The sequence below is a fragment of the Giraffa tippelskirchi genome, chromosome 7 (genome assembly GCF_054371585.1).
Source record: "Giraffa tippelskirchi isolate mGirTip1 chromosome 7, T2T-mGirTip1v1.2.pri, whole genome shotgun sequence".
Classification (NCBI taxonomy): domain Eukaryota; kingdom Metazoa; phylum Chordata; class Mammalia; order Artiodactyla; family Giraffidae; genus Giraffa; species Giraffa tippelskirchi.
Genome location: NC_137281.1, coordinates 111404939 through 111423906, shown reverse-complemented (window position 1 = coordinate 111423906; position 18968 = coordinate 111404939). Strand labels below are relative to the sequence as shown.

General features: G+C 44.7%; 1 protein-coding gene and 1 long non-coding RNA gene across 4 annotated transcripts in view; both read right to left on the bottom strand.

Moving 5' to 3' along the window:
* LOC145512878 (uncharacterized) overlaps positions 1 to 9292 on the bottom strand; it is a 93546-nt gene extending 84254 nt beyond the window's left edge. Inside the window, exon 1 of the long non-coding RNA XR_014058889.1 lies at positions 9079 to 9292. This is a non-coding gene — a long non-coding RNA (uncharacterized LOC145512878). The remainder of the gene's footprint in view (positions 1 to 9078) is intronic.
* RORA (RAR related orphan receptor A) overlaps positions 1 to 18968 on the bottom strand; it is a 796368-nt gene that overhangs the window by 307275 nt on the left and 470125 nt on the right. The window lies entirely within an intron of this gene.

Here is an 18968-nt window from a genome sequence, read left to right as displayed (position 1 = left end):
GCTCATCAATGTCAAGGTCAGCCTTACCTTTCTTCCTCAGATGCACTGCCCCCTTTCATGATGTCTCCACCTGAGAATGTCTTCATTTAGGAGCCATTACTGGAAACTGCTTAATTTTGAAAAGCTAACACCAGAGATTTCAGGAAGATCCTAGGAGACCAACCTCCTCCTTGGATCCTCCACCAAACACACCTTTCTAAAGACTCCTCCTCACACGGTTGTTGGCATTCCTGCTTCTTCTTAGGAGAGTTTACTCCTAGAAAAGAGAAAGTCATTCCCTCGTTTCCTTCCTTCGCTTACTGACCTGAGGAGTCACTAGTCACTAGCCTTAGCAGCACTCGAGTGTTCCAAAGGATGTATTGTACCCCTGTGAACGTCACTCAAATATCTCACAGCTTTCATCTTTCTTTACACTGAAGTCCTGAGATAAGCCACAACTGTTAATGGTATTTCTGAATGGACAGAAGTCATTTACAGTCTCTAAGTGTTCTAGTCTGCCCCCTCCTACGGTAATCCTGTTTCATCCTGAAGCAGAGCTTAAGAATTGAGGACGAAGCTCTCGTTCTCTTAAACCCACATGATAGCCATGTTCCTTAGATTCTGTTACAAAACAACTATTGGCTTTAACTGGAAACTTGAAAATTTAGGGTAATTGTAGTATCAATTCATGATTACTCAACACATTTCCTCAACTTCCTTTATGACTGATATTTTGAGTCTATTACTGTAACCTTCTCTGAATAAAGTGTGTTGTCCTGAAACAGTGGGGTCTGAGACACTCCACACCTCCAAGATTTCTTATCTATGAATCACATGGTTGCGAAAATATCTTTCCCCTCTTCTTTCAATCCTTCTCTCTTCAACTCCCTTCACTTGTACTTCCTGGATCTGCCTTCAGCATCCGTAGTAACATGCTGCTGCTACTGCTGCTAAGTCGCTTCAGTCGTGGCCGACTCTGTGCGACCCCATAGACGGAAGCCCACCAGGCTCCCCTGTCCCCGGGATTCTCCAGGCAAGAACACTGGAGTGGGTTGCCATTTCCTTCTCCAATGCAGGAAAGTGAAAAGTGAAAGTGAAGTCACTCAGTCGTGTCCGACTCTCAGCGACCCCATGGACTGCAGCCCGCCAGGCTCCTCCATCCATGGGATTTTCCAGGCAAGAGTACTGGAGTGGGGTGCCATTGCCTTCTCCACCGTAGTAACATAACTCAAAACAAATGGGATTTCCACGTTATTCTGGTCTGAGCTGCAAATGATTCGATTCGCAGGAAAGTGAAAAGTGAAAGTGAAGTCACTCAGTCGTGTCCGACTCTCAGCGACCCCATGGACTGCAGCCCGCCAGGCTCCTCCATTCATGGGATTTTCCAGGCAAGAGTACTGGAGTGGGGTGCCATTGCCTTCTCCACTGTAGTAACATAACTCAAAACAAATGGGATTTCCACGTTATTCTGGTCTGAGCTGCAAATGATTAGATTCCCTACCGAGCCCTGATGGCAGTATTACTAGGCTTGAACTTGATGGGACTGACTTCATTAGTAGAATTCTCTCTTCTGCTGTTTGACCATGTTAATGTTGCTAAAAGAAGAAGAGGAAGGAAAAAAAAAAAAAAACACACCAAAAAACCTGATTTTCCTATATGTAAGCTATTTTCAAATTTACGTGAGGGGTTCTCCTAACAGATCTGCAGCCTTCTTCCTATGGAGACACTAAAATTACATGTTTGTTTTTCTCCCTATCCAAAAACCAATACCTGTGAGACTCTCTACGAGGAGTACTTAGATTTAGTTCTGATTAAAAATTCCTCTTGTTTATTTCAGTCCTAAGCTCGAAGACCTCTTTTCCTACTTTCCCTCTCTGCTCTTCTCTCCCTTATTACCCCTACTCAAGGCATTTGTGTACACAAGCACACAGGCATGTGTGTGTGCGCATGCACACACACACACACACACACACACTTCATTTGTGCCTACCTTGGAATAGATCTGTGCCAACATATTCCCTGGGGGTCCAGTGGTCTCTTTTCCTATTAACGAACAGTATGTTGTTGCAGATTCATGGAGGGCTTAATTGAATAAACATAGAAAGATGAATATGCTTATGGGACATCAAACCTCCTCAGGTTTAAAGTTACTGACATAGAAGAATGATCTTGTGCAGCATCCGTGTTCTTTCACGATTGGGACATTATGGAGTACAATGTCACAGGGAAAATGTTGCCTGCATTGGGCTTCAACTCTGACTCCATCTTCTCCATCCCCAAGTGCTGGGGGGAGGCGTCAGATTTGCAGATGTCAGCAATGCCGGTGTGTGAACTAGTTCAACCTCAAATTCTGTGGCTTAGTCCTTATCGGTGATTCGACGGGAACCTGAAACTTTGTTGAAGGGGAAGGCATTTTGCTAGCTCAGTGAGAAGTTAGTTCAAACGGCACCCAGGATATTGTGATCATCAACAAGCTTGAGGTGGAGGGACTCAAAACCAGCTTGCAGGAGCGAGCAACTCCCCAGCCCCTAAACTCACACCTTCCAAGTCACTGTTCTGCTCTCCTTCCCTTGACACTTTCCATAGATGCACTTCATACTGTGTCCTCTGCATTTCCAACCCCACACTCATGGGCAAAAAAAAAAAAAAGTCCACAATAAGAGAACAGAATCAAATTCAGCTGGTAAGTTAGACAGTTGACTTTGCAATATGATTTAATAGGGACTGGCCCTTAAGCATCTCCCTCACCGGCCATGCCCTGGGCCTGACTCCAGTACTCCTCTGAGTTAAGGAATTAACACCATGAATTCCACCATCCTGAACCCATGGGAGGCATTGCTAATCAATCACAGAACTCTTTCTCATTCCTCATACTTCAAGCAGTCACCACCAATCCACTGGAATTGACATGGCATCTGAATTCTATTTACCTTCCTAGATTAAGGCAGTGAGAAAGGCTGGACTTCAGGGGCTTAAATTTCAGCTCCACTACTTAAAAGCAGTGTGATTTTGGGCAAGTTATTCTGTGCCTCAGTTTCATTAAGGGCAAAATGAGGACAATTAGAGTCTCTTTCTCATATGTTTTGAGTATTACATGATTTAGTATTCTAAAATGCAGAGAACACTACCGGGCCTACATCAAAAGGGATGTATGTGTTTACTATTGTCATTATTGTTCAAATGCAAATATCACTCAGGAGGGAAGTGTTACAGTGTATTATCGCATCCTCTTCATATTAAATGGGTCTGTCAGATGGCTGGCTAGGTAATCTCCTAATAAGGTCTTTAGGAGGAAGAAAATAGAGTAGGGCAACTCTGTCCTGGCCTTTGGAGATGCCAGTGGATGTCAGGTGGAGAGTGAAGGGCTGAGGAGCTAGGAACACAAGCTGAGAGTTGAGTGAGTGCTGGGTAGAAAGAAAGGAGGGAGCATTACATAATTCACAACCCCACTTTCTTGAAATACATGTGTTTTCCCTGCTCCTTTTAAATTAAGCAAACCAAACCGGGACAGCAGAGCTTAGATCCCCAGCCTAAAGGTTTGCAATCAAGCCGTGGGTGCAAAAGGCAGAGACAAGGTCTGGGTTCTCAAAGTTTGGGGTCCAGGTCTAGTTGGGAGAGATGTTGTAAATCCTCTGAATCATTATCTGCACCAACCACTGTCCAAAGGCTATATCTAGAGGAGTGAAATCACTGTCTCTGGATTGATGGTCTATTCTCAACACCGTATTTAAACCAGCAACTTACCTCCCCTTTATCTGTTCTTTTTCCTCCTTCCCTGAGCTCTTAACACTTTCTAACACAGCTATATCATTTACTTATTTCTTATAGATTTTGCTAATTGTCTTCTCTCTGTAGGAATAGAAGCAACTCAAAGGCATGGATGTTTGTTTGTGTTGTTGATATATTCCTAGTACCTAGAATTGTGCCTGGTTAATAGTATGTGGTCAGTAAATATCTACTACATCAATGAATGAATGAATATTGTTAGTTCTTAAACACAGTTCTCCACGCTAAAACATTGGAGCCCATTTAAGACGGTAGCAAAAACAAGACCAATCAAAACAAAAACAAAGTATAAGCATTGGCATAACTTAGTCCTCTCTAAAAAAGTATACTGAACTCCAATTACTTAAGTGAAAAGCTGAAAAAGCAAACAAATAAACAAACCCAGAACATTAACTCAGGAGGAAACACATATGCCTGAGCTAAACACAGAAAAATCTTCTTCACCAGGAGAAGCCTCATGATATCATAGAAAATTCACTAGCCTATATATAGGGAGACCCTCGTTGAAGACCCAGCTTGGCACAAACCAGCTGTGACCAAAGACAAGTCACTCTTCCTCTCTGCGCCTCAGTTTCTCCATCCACATTTAGCTTGATTCAATGCAAATATTTAATGAGCGCCCACTGAATCACCTCTAGTCCTAAGATGACATAACCCTACTCAGTCCCACTGGATACTAACATGCTAAAATGGCCTACTATCTAAATGCGATCATTCATGGGTGAGAAATTAAAGCTGCTTCCCCCCCCCCCCATCACAGTGGATGAGGGGACTTCACTTTCATGTAGACCTCCTTACTCAGCAGAGCACACATTTACTCAGAGAGGCCAGGTGCTGAGAGCCCCTGGGGCAGCTGAATCCAGCGTTCACCTCTTAATTGGCACTTTGAGAGCCGAGAATCCAACAGCAATCTCGTGAGCACAGAGGATGAGTCCAGTGCCGATAGTCAAGGTGCTTATGGAACTGCTGAGCCAGGGGTGTGCCCTGTGCTCTTTCAAACAGCTTACAAAGCATCACAACAATGTGAGTGGGTTTACCACTGTCTTACAAAAGCACATCTGGAGGATCTCCGTGTTCGCCTGCACCCATGAATATTGAACCCAGAAAACTAAATCGATTTGCTGTTTAATCCAACAGTCAATACGAGCTGCTGTATAGACTCGATTGGCTTAAAACTCAAGCCAGTGCCTTGGGCAAGGAAAGTCGAACGCAACTGTGCAGCCTGGTATTGACATACACCACAGGTAGTTGTAAGAAACAAATATCCCAAACTGTATTTGGTGGGAATGGTCAGTGCTCAGTGATCAATGTGGCTAATAATTTTTGATCTTTCTTACTGAAGAGCCGAGCATGGGCTTGTGAACTTTACGGTTTAGGAAGATTCTCTAATGGGATATGGTTAAGATTTTGTTCCCACACATAAGGATTCCTCTTCCTGCCCCTATTCTGACATAAGGGTTAAACATCCCCAGCTCCTAAGAGCCACTGCCCATGAATGTGCTCTCTTTCATGCGTTACTTTGGCGTCAAATCTAGCCCCATAGCCCAACCCAATTACCTGGTTGTAGACCAGTGTCTATATTTCACTGTTTGGCTGCTGAGTGACAACAAGATCAATTAGAAGAGCTAGAAATTAAGTTATACTGAGTATGCTTTAATGCCTTATGTGTAAAGCCTCTGCCTGGCAGACTATCTGGTTTCCTCAGGGACTTAATGATGGCAGAGGGGCCGAGAACAAAATTTTCTGAGAACCAACTCCCTTTACCAAAGAATAAAATCCTCCCCCCGATTTCCCATTCCTCATTTCTAAGAACCGCTGCCTGCTTCTTTGCATGGAAGGTGGCTATTCTTCTTCTCCTTTAGCTTCAGGATTCCTAACTTAGAGCCTTAGAAAAAACACAGCATCTAATGATCAAAGGGTAGCCATTTTCAGGGAATTTGTCTTAATTTCATTACATTCTGCCTCCCCTTTGGGGGCTCAGCAGATTGTGAAGTCTGCTTTGAGTTTCAGTTTGGACACACCCCAGAAATCAAAGTAAAAATGATATAGGCTTAATAACAACTTCGAGGGAATCCTTTTCAAGTTCAAAGTAGACGGTAAACATTAATTAATCGGTTCCCCTGCCAACACTGTGTGAGGTATAAACTACTAGCCCCATTTTATAGACGAGAACATTTAGAGTGGAGAGTATGAAGGACCTGCTCCAAGTCAAGGCGGACTCTCATCAGTGAAAGCACGAGCAACTTGGATCGTTGTGCACAGTAAGGGCACGCACGACTTTTCTCATTCACAGAAATTGAGGAAAACCCCATCCCAGGCTCAGGCATCTGAACCTAGCTCAGCCGATCTCCTGCCTTAGTCAGAATAGCAACTCTCAGCTCAGCATGGCTACTACCGATTTCTGCCCTTAGTTTTCTGGCCAGAAGGGACTGCTTTCCTCCAACACAACTCAAAGAAACTCAGATCAAAGTCTCACCAATGGGTCATTTAAATGACAAAGCTTGTCCAACACCTCCCTCTAATAAGACTCCCTGTTTTATTAGCCTAGCTCTGTGATGGAAGTCATGTTCAATCCAGGTTGCTCACTGCACCTTGGACCTGCAGCCTAGGGATGTGTAAGCCAGTGGCTGGATTATATAAGGGAAATGCCATTTGGCACAAACAGATAGGTGGGTGCGTGTGTGCTCAGTTGCTTCAGTCATGTCCAACTCTGCGAATCTATGGACTGCAGCCCACCAGTCTCCACTATCCATGGGATTCTCCAGGCAAGAATACTGCAGTGGGTAGCCAGTCCCTTCTCCGGGGTATCTTCTTGACCCAAAGATCAAATTTGTGTCTCTCACGTCTCCTGCATTGGCAGGCAGGCTCTTTACCACTAACGCCATCTGAGAAGCCCAGTTAGGTAGGTAGGTAGGTAGGTGGATACATAGTTAGGAAGAATACAGAGAAACAGGTCAACACATTTTATGTCCTTTCACTATATGAACCTTTTGGCTAATCTTGGTCATCTACAACTCCTTTACAAAGACCGAGCTGGTGGTCACTTTGTGGGAAGCTGTACAAGGTTTTCCATAAGATAGTCCCAGCTGTCAGAGCTTCTGATGACCCTGACGTGGTTCCACATCTCCCTCATGCCTTGCCTTGATGAACACTGATAGTCCTTCTGTTGACAAAATATTGTGAAATAGTTAACTGAGTCCTGGGAAGAATTATCTTTCTAGTTCATAAGCACCAAGGGGTTTTGCCTTACAGAGGGTGGTGACACTAAGATTTCAGCATTCCTTCATCAAAAACATGTGGATACATATTTTCCAAAGCACTTGGAGGTTTCCAGCAAAGCTTTATACATCTCACAAAAGTACCTTCAGAAGCAACAACAGTTCCTTCACAGAACACACATGAAATGCGTCTGTTCCATGGGGAGATGGTAGGAAGAAGAGCTTTAGATGAGCCATAATGAATATGGAAATTTAAGGGAAAACAGAGGGAAAGAAATTTCTTTACTACCATGCTGGGAGTGGAAAACTTTAGCCTAGTGGATCTCAACCCTGGCTGCTTATCAGAACCATCTGGAGGACTTTTGTAAACTCTCACGTCTATTTCAGTCCTACTGAATAAGCTTCTCCAGGAGTAAGACTAGACAGAAGGATTTTTTTTTTTTAAGCTGCCTTTGTAATTCTGCTGTGTAGACAAGTCCGGGAACCACTGGGCTGGTCTAGGGAGTACAGTGTAGACTGTGAACACCTACATGTGAGTTACATCACTGGTCAGGGAACACACAAGAGAGATATTCCTTTAAAAAGAATTGGGCAGCCACTTCTATGTGGAATCTAAAAAATAATACAAATGAATGTATACACAAAACAGAAATGGACTCACTGACATAGAAAACGAGCTTACCATAACCAAAGGGGAAAGAGGAGAGGGAGGGACAAACTAGGAGTTTCAGATTAACAGACTACTACACATACAATAGATAAGTAAAAAAGGTTTACTACATAGCACAGGGAATTACACTCAGTATCCTACAGTAACTTATAGTGAATATAATCAGGAAAAAAAATGACTGAATCACTATGCTGTACACCTGAAACTAACACAACATTGTAAATCAACTATACTTCAATGAAAAAATAACACAGTAAAAACAAAAAAAATTAATTGGTTTTTTGGGGGGGCTCCTTGGGTAATTGGCTCTAAATTGCATCATTGTTCCATTAGAAATTTAGTTTTATTTGATGCTTCATGTGAGAAACTATTTTAAAATAAGAAATCCTTCATGCTTATTTTCATTTAAATGGACTCAAAAGAAACTATTTGCTTGATAGCTGAGCAGAATTAGGGCTTATATGACTGACTCAAAAATAATTTAAGATGAAATGTTATTTAAAAAAACAAAATGAAACGAAACCCACATGGCTGCATCTGTGACCCGTAGGGCTTGGTTTCCTCAGGCAGCTTGCATCCACACAGCTATGTAAGTACCACGCTTATGGAGGATCCACTGTGTGCTTGGAAATGTGCTTGATCCTAGCAGTACTAGGATGAAACAAATACAGTCTCCACATAATAGGGTCACTCAGTCTAGTGAGGGAGTGGGTAAAATACGTGCTGGGCTTCCCTGGTAGCTCAGTGGTAAATAATCCCCCTGCCAGTGCAGGAGATGTGGGTTTGATCCCTGGGTTGGGAAGATCCCCTGGAGAAAAAAAAGGCAACCCACTCCAGTATTCTTACCTGGGAAATCCCATGGACAGAGGAGCCTGGCGGGCTAGTCCATGGGGTCTCAAAAGAGTCGGACATGACTTAGCAACTAAACAACAAGAGAAGTGCTACGATAAAAACTGGCTTTTATTTGTCTCCTCTCATGGGTCATGTAATCTTTCAAGTTCCATATCTCATTTCATCCTCTCAACAATCTCATTAGGCAGGTTCTATTATTGTACCCATTTTACAGATGAAGAGCCTGAGACTTAGCTTAAGTAACTTCTTCAAGGTCACAAAACCTGTAAGGGTCTTTCTGATGCAGCAGGCCAAATTTATATCTCCATCTTATTCTGCTTCAGAAATACACAGAAGATATGGGGGGCTCAGGGATGGACATGGGGTGCTCATTTGGGCTGGCTGTTTTGGAGTGGGGTGGGGAAAGTTGACCACATCCTTTTCTCTTGTTACATCAGCACTGCTCCACATTAGAGTCAACTCAGCATCTTGGGTGCCTGCAGCTTTCAAGATTGGTGTTAAGGAATCTCCTTCCCCTTGAACTTGCCCATCCAAACAGACCCAGAAGTATGACGGTCAGCAATGTCTTTGTACTACTCTATCAGTGGAGAAAATACACAACCGGCCCGGAGTCCTCATGCTGGGCTGAGCATAGTACCTGAGAGTCATTTACTTCAGTTCCCCAGGGTGGGACTCTGCCTGGCTTGCTTACCCACGTTTCAGCAGCTCAGAGTGCCGGCCTGGCCACAGCGTAAGGCGCAGCTGATCTGTAACTCGAAGTCATCTATTTATCCTCTAATGGCACTGCTCGCTGGCAAGTGTAGGGGACACCAACGCACGCCTTTGCTATGGTTCAGTGAGCCGAGCTCCTGGGCTCCTGTACCTTGGCTGTGATGTCAAGTCAGTTATATAACCACTGGGCTGAGTGCCTCCCTGGAGAGGGAGATGGGGCGGGTGAGCAGGAAAGACATTATTAGTGTAATGTTAAGAAAACAGACTGTGAAAGCTTCCTGAGACTTCAGTGTTTGGAACTGTAGGGTCCCCTCCAGTTTGTTTCCCATTTAATTCTGTCATCTTTGAATCTTGCCCATTTGAAGCTGGATGGCTGTGGGTGGAGAGACTGGCACACTGAAGGGGCTCAGGCTCTCTCAAGCAGTGAGCTTATTTAGCCTTAAAATATGCCCTGTTGGACATACGGACACAGGCAGGGGCGAGGGTGGGAGGAAGGAGAGGGTGAGACAAATGGAGAGAGTAGCATGGAAGTGTATACACTACCATATGTAAAACAGATAGCCAGTGGAAATTTGCTGTATGACTCAGGGAACTCAAACCAGGGCTCTGTAACATTCTAGCGGGGTGGGATGGGGTAGGAGGTGGGAGGGAGGTTCAAGAGAAAGGGGACGTATATACACCTATGGCTGATTCATGTTGAGGTATGGCAGAAATGAAACCAATGTTATAAAGCAATTACCTTTCAATTAGAAACAAATAAAAATTTTAAAATGCCCTGTTGTATGACTGTTTTTTGGTAGACTGAATCCGATGCTGAAGAACGTGTGAAAATTAATGCCCAACTACAGCTAAGGGAAGTGTACTTTGTCATAAGTTTTGCATTTATTCTTTTGCTTCTAAAGTCTTAATGTGGACAAACTGGAAAGACTAAAAGATTGGAGCATGAAAGGCCCTCCAGAAGTCCCCTGAAACTTTTCAATAGGGACTACAGAAGAAACAAACAAGTACCCACTTTGGCGACTTACTTTTGGGTTATACAAAAGTTAAAACCATTGATTTTTTTTTAATTGGCAAAGTAGTTATATGCTATGTAGTCACTCCATATCATAGAAATCAATGCAACTTTTATTCATCCATAGCTGTCAGCTGCCCTCCAGCTCTGAGAAGTGGTTTCCCATTCATAGCCCCCGCACCCACATGTGGCCCTAAAACTTTTTTAATGAACAGCATTTGATAAGTGAGCATATAAGAAAATGTTCATCCCTGCCAGTAATAAAAAATGCAAATTAAAGCAACTTTGAAAAGGTAGCATTTTAGTCTTACTAAATAATGCCCTAACGCAGGTCAGGCTGCAGTGGAACTGATAGACTCAAATGCTATAGGCACTGAGTTAAATCAGCATAATTCTTCTTGAAAGAACTAAGGCAATGTGTAACAGGAATCATAGCGATATGCTTCCTCTGACCCAGTAATCCTTCTTCTGGGAATGTATACGAAAGAAATAATCTGAAAGAAGCAGAAAGCTATACAAACTGTAGCGCTGTCTCTAATGATCAAATCTAATCACACACATACACACAAAAGTCCAGAAGGAGCCTAATGTTGGGTAATTGGGGATGGCTTAACAAATTATGGGGTACTGATGATGGAATATTACGCAACTATTAAACTTCAAAAGGCACAAGGGAAAAATTTTAAGATTTAATATCATGAGGATGATAGGATTTACTTGCATGTTTTTCTTTATCAGTTTTTAATATACAAAATAAATGAAGAACATTATAGAAAATGCAGTGGGAGGCCTCTCAGACAATTATTTTCTGGTGCGAATGGGCTTTTATAATACTAAGGATCTCCCAAATGAAAATACTGAAATATAAACGGTCACCTCCAAGGTGGGGGAAGGCTTAACACATTGTATCTTTTACTCTCTAGTCTAAGTCTCCTATTTGGCCTTGGCGTCTCTTCTTTGTACAGGACCTCTTCCATTTATTCCAAATAGGATGACTTAGAAAGGTGCTAAAATGGAGCCCACTCTCCCTATACCAGTCATATTAGCTCACATCCATTCAGGTCCTGGAAGCACCCTTGGAGGAAACCTAAGAAAACTCTCAATGCCAGGGTTTCAGAACCTCTAGATGGACAAATCTGTCTCTTATCTATCCTGAAATTAAGGGAACTCAGGTCTATATGACTGCTTATAGACAGGCAAAGAAGTAAATATCCATGATAATAAACCATTCCCACAATTGGTTTAACACAATGATTTCCAGTCAAAGCAAGTGCAGCCATGCCTTTACTATGGATCAGTAGCTTCCTGTGACTGCCAGTAAACAGTGTAGGTAGGTCTATGCTTTAGTTTTCATTGGTCTGTGTCCAATTGGGGAAAATGAGTTTTCATGATGCTAAATACAGTCAAAGTAAAAAAGGAAATTCTTACTCTAAGATAATGTCCTTTCCAGTTTTTTTGGTGTTAAAACTCCATCCTTTTGAGAAACGACAGTGACTATAGATGGGTTTTTTTTTTTTTTTTGGTTGTTTATCTGCCTTTGCAGTAGAATGTGTGTGTGTGTGTGTGTGTGTGTGTGTGTGTGTGTGTAAGTCACCTCAGTCTGACTTTCTGCAACCCTATGGACCATAGCCCACCAGGCTCCTCTCTTCATGGGATTTCCCAGGCAAGAATACTGGAGTGGGTTGCTATGCCCTCCTATAGGATCCTCCTGACTCAGAGATCAAACCCACGTCTCTATGTCTCCTGCAATGGCAGGCAGGTTCTTTACCACTAGGACCACCTGGGAAACCTCCTTGGCCCTCAAAACATTAGTGAAATCAAACTAATTCATCCAATACATTGACCTTGATTCCCATTCAGTAAGGAAATGGAGATTCTGGACATTCTTATTAGGCCACACCAAACCGTTTAGCGAAAAGTTCTGGCCCTGCGTTGACTCTTCAGTGTGCTGTATGACTCTTATAAGCTTTGCTTTCATCACAGCTTGTGTCTGTCCTTCTGGGTTGTAAACATCTTTGCTCAGGAACCACTGCGTTGTGTTGTTGGGGACTAACACAGCATCAGGCACACCACTGTTTAATGTAGTCTGTAGCTCGACAGACAAAGTGGGTGAAATCTGAAGACCAGCTGTGGAACTGAGAAGAAAGCTTCTGGTGTGGGTTCAGCAGACCCGATCTGAACCCTGTTCCGCCACTTAACGGCTATTGGATTAAGCAGCTAATGACCCTCTCCAGCTCCAGCTCTCACTATCTTATACCCGGATTGGGTGCTTCTCACATTCCCATGTCATCATGGGATGACAGCGCTGGCCAGAGGGGACCCCAAAGCAAAAGGCAGATCCCCACCCCCCACCTACCAGGAAAGGTAGAGGGTCAGAGACAGTTGTCAGTGAGCTCCGGTAAAAGACAAAATCAAATAGAAGCAGCATCCGCTCACATTGACTCATGATTATTGTGTTTGACAAGATAACCTGCACCCACTTGTACATTCATTACAGAGCTTCTGAAATGATTATTCTTTGTCTGCTTGAACATAGGAATTTTGAATGAACAGTTTCAATGTCTGGTTTCACCCACTTGAAACTTAAACACTAGTGAGCATCTTTCTAACAGGTTTGGTCCTTACCTTCAAACGAGTCTGTTGGAGACTCCAGCAGGGGGACTTATGTGGGCGTGAAACTTGTGTGCTTTCTTCCTGATGCAAACTGATGCAAACAAAGAACCTTAAGCTTCCCCTTTCCAGTGATAAATGTTTTAAAAAAATAGAGGAAGGATTTGAATTTTAATGACTGATAAGTGAGGCTGGGAAAGATTGAAGGCAGGAGGAAAAGGGGACAACAGAGGACGAGATGGTTGGATGGCATCACCAACTCAATGGACATGAGTTTGGGCAAACTCGGGGAGATGGTGGAGGACAGGGAGGCCTGGTGTGCCATAGTCCATGGGGTCCCAAAGAGTCAGATATGACTGAGTGACTGAACAACAACAAGTGAGGCATGAAGGGGCAAAGAGAGTGTTGTAACTGCCATGTGTTATTTTAAAAAAATTCGTTGGAAGATTATATCACATGTAGCACAGAGAAACATTAGATATTAGGCCCACTGTAGCATCGGAAGCTTCAGTAAGACCCCTCACCCATCTCTTCAGCTGCATCTCATGCTGCTCTTTCTTGCATTCCTGGGCTCCAGCCTCAGCAGTCTTCAACCTGTTCCTCAAATACATGTTCTTTACCATGCCCCAGGGCCTTTGCACAGGACACTTCCTTTGCCTGGTTCAGCCCTATTTGTGTTTCCCATCATGCTCTTCTCAGGGAAGCATTCCTCCCTCTAATGCTGGGACAAATTTCCTGTTAAATATTCTTCCATGATGTATCCTTTATAGTACTTGTTGCTGTGTTATTTTACAATTATTTGGTTTCAGTCTGATGAATTCCATTCCCCCACAAGACTGTAAGCTTGGCAGAACAGAGACGGCCTGTCTTTGCTCCGCATCTTATCCACATGGCAGGTGCCAGTGACTATGTAAGTACTAATGAATGGAATAAATGCATCCCTGACAACCTCACCAAAATCCCTTTTTAATGACCTGTCTTTGCAAGGCACCCTGTAGAACAACTTGAAAGTCCTGGTTCCAGGCCTACGGTGGTTTTGGTAGCTGGAGAGAAGCTCTTCGAACATAAACAGCATCCCTGCGGTGGCATCAGTGAACCCAGGTGTGTTCCAGATGGTGCCTACTGCTTGGACAAACCCTAATACCTTTTTCTGCTTCCATTCCCCATGTGTCAAATGGTAACTAGATCAGTGTGCCCTTTGCTGAACAGCCAGAGGATAAAAACAGATAAGAGAAATGAAAATGCCTTGCAAATGGAAATGTTGATTTAGAGGTTGAAACCTCTATAAAGAGTCTCCTCTTAGGTGAGAAATGGCTTGTGTAGCAGGAGGGGCATTGAGCCAAGTTGGGGCCACAGCTCAGTGACAGACAGAGAGAGGGGGCATACAGCAGGGAGCTGGGGGAGACCACCCTCCTACCACCAGGGTTTCCCGAGGAGGATGGTGGTGGGATGTTAGCAGCGATACTGAGCAACTTCGTGATGGTAGAGGACCAGAGGGCGTGAGTGAGGGGGCAGGTTCTTCTCAAAAGCAAACCACCCATCTGCCCTGATCTCCTTTGTTTCTCTAATGGTTCTTAGACCCTGTTTCAACTGCGTTGGGCAAACAAACAGGAAGCCTCCTCTCTACCGTCTGATTCTCACCAGACGGGATCCAGCCCTCACTTGGGGGCAGTTCCCTCTTGGCGTCTCAAGTGTGATAACCATTTAGCAATCTTAGGGGCAGGAGGGTGGAGAGTCCCTTGTGACCACAGAGCAAGAACCATAGCCTTGCTCAGGATAAAATGATTTGAGAACCACTGGGTGGGGTGTGAGTGGAACTGAATCAGTGGTTTCTGAAGATAGTCAAGATTTCCAGTCCATAGCTCGCCAAAGGCAATGTCATCCCGTGGTGGCTCAGATGGTAAAGAATCTGCCTGCAACGGCAGAGACCCAGGTTCAGTCCCTGGTCGGGAAGATCCTCTGGAGAAGGGAATGGCTACCCACTCCAGTACTCTTGCCTGGAGAATTCCACAGACAGAGGAGTCTGATGGGCTACAGTCCATGGGGTCACAAAGTGTCGGATGTGATTGAGTGACAGAGGAGGAGCAGAGAGGTAAATTAGCGAGCCTACTGCTGGTCACTGAATACTGGGAAGGTAGGTGTAGGCTCATCCCATGAGACCTAATGGGACAAGTGGGAGAAGTGTTGGGTCACCACATGGGAGTATCAGAATGGAAGGTCCTGTTATGCATCATTTGGGAGCTCAGGGACCCTGACCCGGCCAAGAGACTGATGTGGCTGTCACAGTCTCTTTCTTATTTGGAAAGAATGAAATGTGAAATTTTCACATGAAAACGTGGAAGAATCCTTTAAATGTGGCATTTCTGCACAACACGGCACCCCAACTACAGCCAACACTGAGAAGGGATGGCCATGGCCAGTCATCCTTTCTGGATGTCCCTTTGCAAGGGGTAGAGTGGGGAGAGCTACAATAGTGGTTAAGAATCTGCTCATCTCGCAGGCTGGTTAGATAAGATACTGCCTCTCGGACTTCCCTGGGGGCTCGTGGTTAAGAATTCACCTGCCAATTCAAGGGACAAGGGTTCGATCACTGGTCTGGGAAGATCCCACCTGGCTCAAGGCAACTAAGCCCATGTGCCACAACTACTCAGCCTGTGCTCTAGAGCCAAAGAGCTGTGCTCTGAGAGAAGAGAAGCCATCACAATGAGAATCCCACACACTGCAACTAGAGAAAGTCCACTCAGCACCAGGACCCAGCACAGCCAAAAAATAAATCAATAAATTAATTAATAAAAAAGGTGCTGCCTATCTAACCAAGTGATATGTACAGTTGTTTTCACTAATTCTGCTGTCCTGTATGGAGCACTGACAAAACACTGTGTGAAGCACTCAGAATGCAAAGCTGAATAAAACACCACATCTTCTCTCAAGGAGCTATATCCTAATTGGTTAGAAGGGCACAGAAACCACATTTGACACCTGCCCCTTGGCACGCCTTTTGCTGTTATATGCAAGGTACTGTGGGGACTCAGAGAAAGAAGAAACTCTGCTAAGAGACCCTGGGAAACTTTCCTGAAACAAGGTATTGATGAAAGACTAGAAATTTACCAGGCATCAGAAAGACCATCGTTGAGTCATTCATCCATTGACTTTCAACCTTTCTGAGATACAATGGTGATGAAACAGCCCTGTCCCTACCCTCATGGAGCTCACGGTCCAGTGGGGGTGGGAAAGCACACAAACAGTTAACCACACATTTGGGAAGTCCTATGAAGGGAAAGTGCTCTTCCCTGGTGGCTCAGTGGTAAAGCATCCACCTACCAATGTAGGAGATACAGGAGACAGGGGTTCGATCCCTGAGTTGGGAAGATCCGCTCGAGAAGGAAATGGCAACCCACTGCAGTATTCTTGCCTGGGAAATTCCAAGGACAGAGGAGCCTCGCGGGCTAGGGTCCATGGGGTCAAAGAGTCGGACACAACTGAGCACACAAGCACGCATGAGGAAAAGCACAAAGTATCTCAGCAGAGTCTGCCTGGGGAGCTGGCCTCATCTGGGAGACGGGAGAAGCTCCGTCAAGGATGTGGCATTCAGCTGAGATGGGATGGATGCTCAAGGGTGTACGAGGCCGAGGGGCTGGAAGCGCAGGCAGAGAGATGGAGCAGAGCGAACCTCATGTGCATTCATTTATTCCCTGAACGTTCATGAAATATCTGTGTGTGTCGGTACAGTGCTCAGTACTGTGGTCACCATGATGAGCAAGAAACCTCAGTGAGTGTGCCGTGTAGTGGGGGAGGCAGATCATCATAACAGGATGTGCTACATGCATGGTTGGGGAGGCGGAAACACTTCCCCACCAGAGGGCATCGCATGTGCAAAGGCCAGGAGAGCAGAGCTCAAGACACAGGAGACAAAGGTCGGGGGTTCCTCACTCCCCTGGTCAATGGCTGCATGGGGCGCTACCTGGCCCTTCATCATGCTCTTCCTTGCTTAAGAACGAAACTCCTTTCTCCACCAATGGCAGCGAGCGATGTTGCACGGAGAAGATGCCACCTCAGCAAGTGCTGATGCACGCATTCTGCAGTGAGCTGGAAGCAGCTGGCCTGGCTTGGCCTGTGCCACCCTCCCCTCCTCCCCAGGCAGGATCCACACTGTCATCAGCACCGTGGGGCTGATTGCTCAAAGAGGGCAGCCTTCCTGCCTCTCCATGCCAAGCCTGCCTCAGCCCAGGCAGCCTGGCCACACCCGAGGCCCAGCCAGACCTGCTGTTTGAGGGTCGAGGCCCCCTTCGAGGAGAGAGGCCCCCAACTTGCTTAATAACATTTTCCCTCTGCCTGTCTAATTAACTCCGTCACTGTATCTGCAGTCAGATAAAATGCTCATTTCACACCACATTAATTTTTATCAGCTGAACATTAAGCAACACAAAGCTATCTATGCTTGGTTTAATTTACATACTGACAGACCTACAAAGCGTTACCCACAGTGGCTGTGAAGCAAATAAGCAGAACTGGCATCAAACAAGGCTCTTCAAAATGAAATATTGATTTGCAAGGCTGACAGTCAAGAAGTGTTGGGTGGAAGAAGGCGAGAAAGTAAGGGGTACAAGGGCTCTTTTTCCTCGAACAATTACTGATGTGGTCAACCAGCAGGTCTCCTGAAGGTCAAGTAAAGGGGTCAGTTGGGCTCCAGGATCTGGAAGACCAGCTGTGCTTTGGGGACACAGCCCCACAGTCCATATAGTTCCCTGGAAATGGGGATCTGTGTACATTCTATTATCAGAGCCCTCCCCACCTCCCCCTCACACACTATGATATATCTTACTTCTGTAACTGTGCTCAAGCTATTTCTCTAAAAGTATATTCCCTCCCCAACTTCATAGTCAAGCTCAGGCATCATCTCCTCCAGGAAGTCTTTCCTGATCATCCTTCCTCAAAAGAATACCTAGAAGAGGGTCCTGGAGAAGGCAATGGCAACCCACTCCAGTCCTCTTGCCTGGAAAATCCCATGGACTGAGGAGCCTACTAGGCTGCAGTCCATGGGGTCACTAAGAGTCAGACACACTTTCACTTTTCACTTTCATGCATTGGAGAAGGAAATGGCAATCCACCCCAGTGTTCTTGCCTGGAGAATCCCAGAGACGGGGGAGCCTGGTAGGCTGCCGTCTATGGGGTCGCACAGAATCGGCCATGACTGAAGCGACTTAGCAGCAGCAGCAGCAGCAGAAGAGGGTCCACGTTGCACTTATCACAGTGAATTTTAATAATCCACTTCTTATATCTATTTCTCCCACTGGTTGTAATTATGTAATTTTTTTTTATAATTGGAGTGGGGCCTGAGAACCTGCATTTCGAATGTGTATGCCTAACAATGATTTTTCTCCATCCATCCCCTGCCTTAATTGGGATATAACTGACACATAACATTTGTGGAAATTTAAGGTATACAACATGGTAATTTGATATACATATCTATTGTTACATTTTTACTATAGTAAAGTTAATTAATGTACCTTTACCTCACATAACTCCATTTTGTTGTTGTTGTCATGGTGAGAACATTAAAACTCGACTCTCATAGCAACTTTTATGTCTATAATACACTATAGTGAACAACAGTCACATGCTGTACCAAGATCCACAGAACCACCATCTTACTGTGGATTTTCTAACAGCACACTTTGAGAACCTTGGTGATGTTAGAAGGAAGTGGATTGGGAGAACAGGGAGGGAGCTGGCTGGTAGGGCTAGCAGAGAGCTCTACTTTCCTGAGGAAGTTGGAAGTGGACTTGGACATGATGTGGCATCACAGCCTGAAAAAGATTCAGGACTGACCGAGGGTGTGGAGAACATGCGTCTAGAACCTGGAGAGTAGGGGAGACTAGATTTACTTTGAAATATCTATGTAAATCCCAGTTTCAGACCAACTCTTGTCCTCCTGTGAGTTTCAGCCTGCAGAGGTCCACTTTGCATCAAGCTGCCACAAGGAAGAGGAGCAGAATACCTTCCCCAACCATACGGGCCAATGTAGGTTGAGTTTTCAGCTTTGCAACACGAAGAATTTTAGTAGATAGTCATGCATATGCAACACACAACATTCATGCTATGGTTGTACATGGCTCCCCCTAAAGAA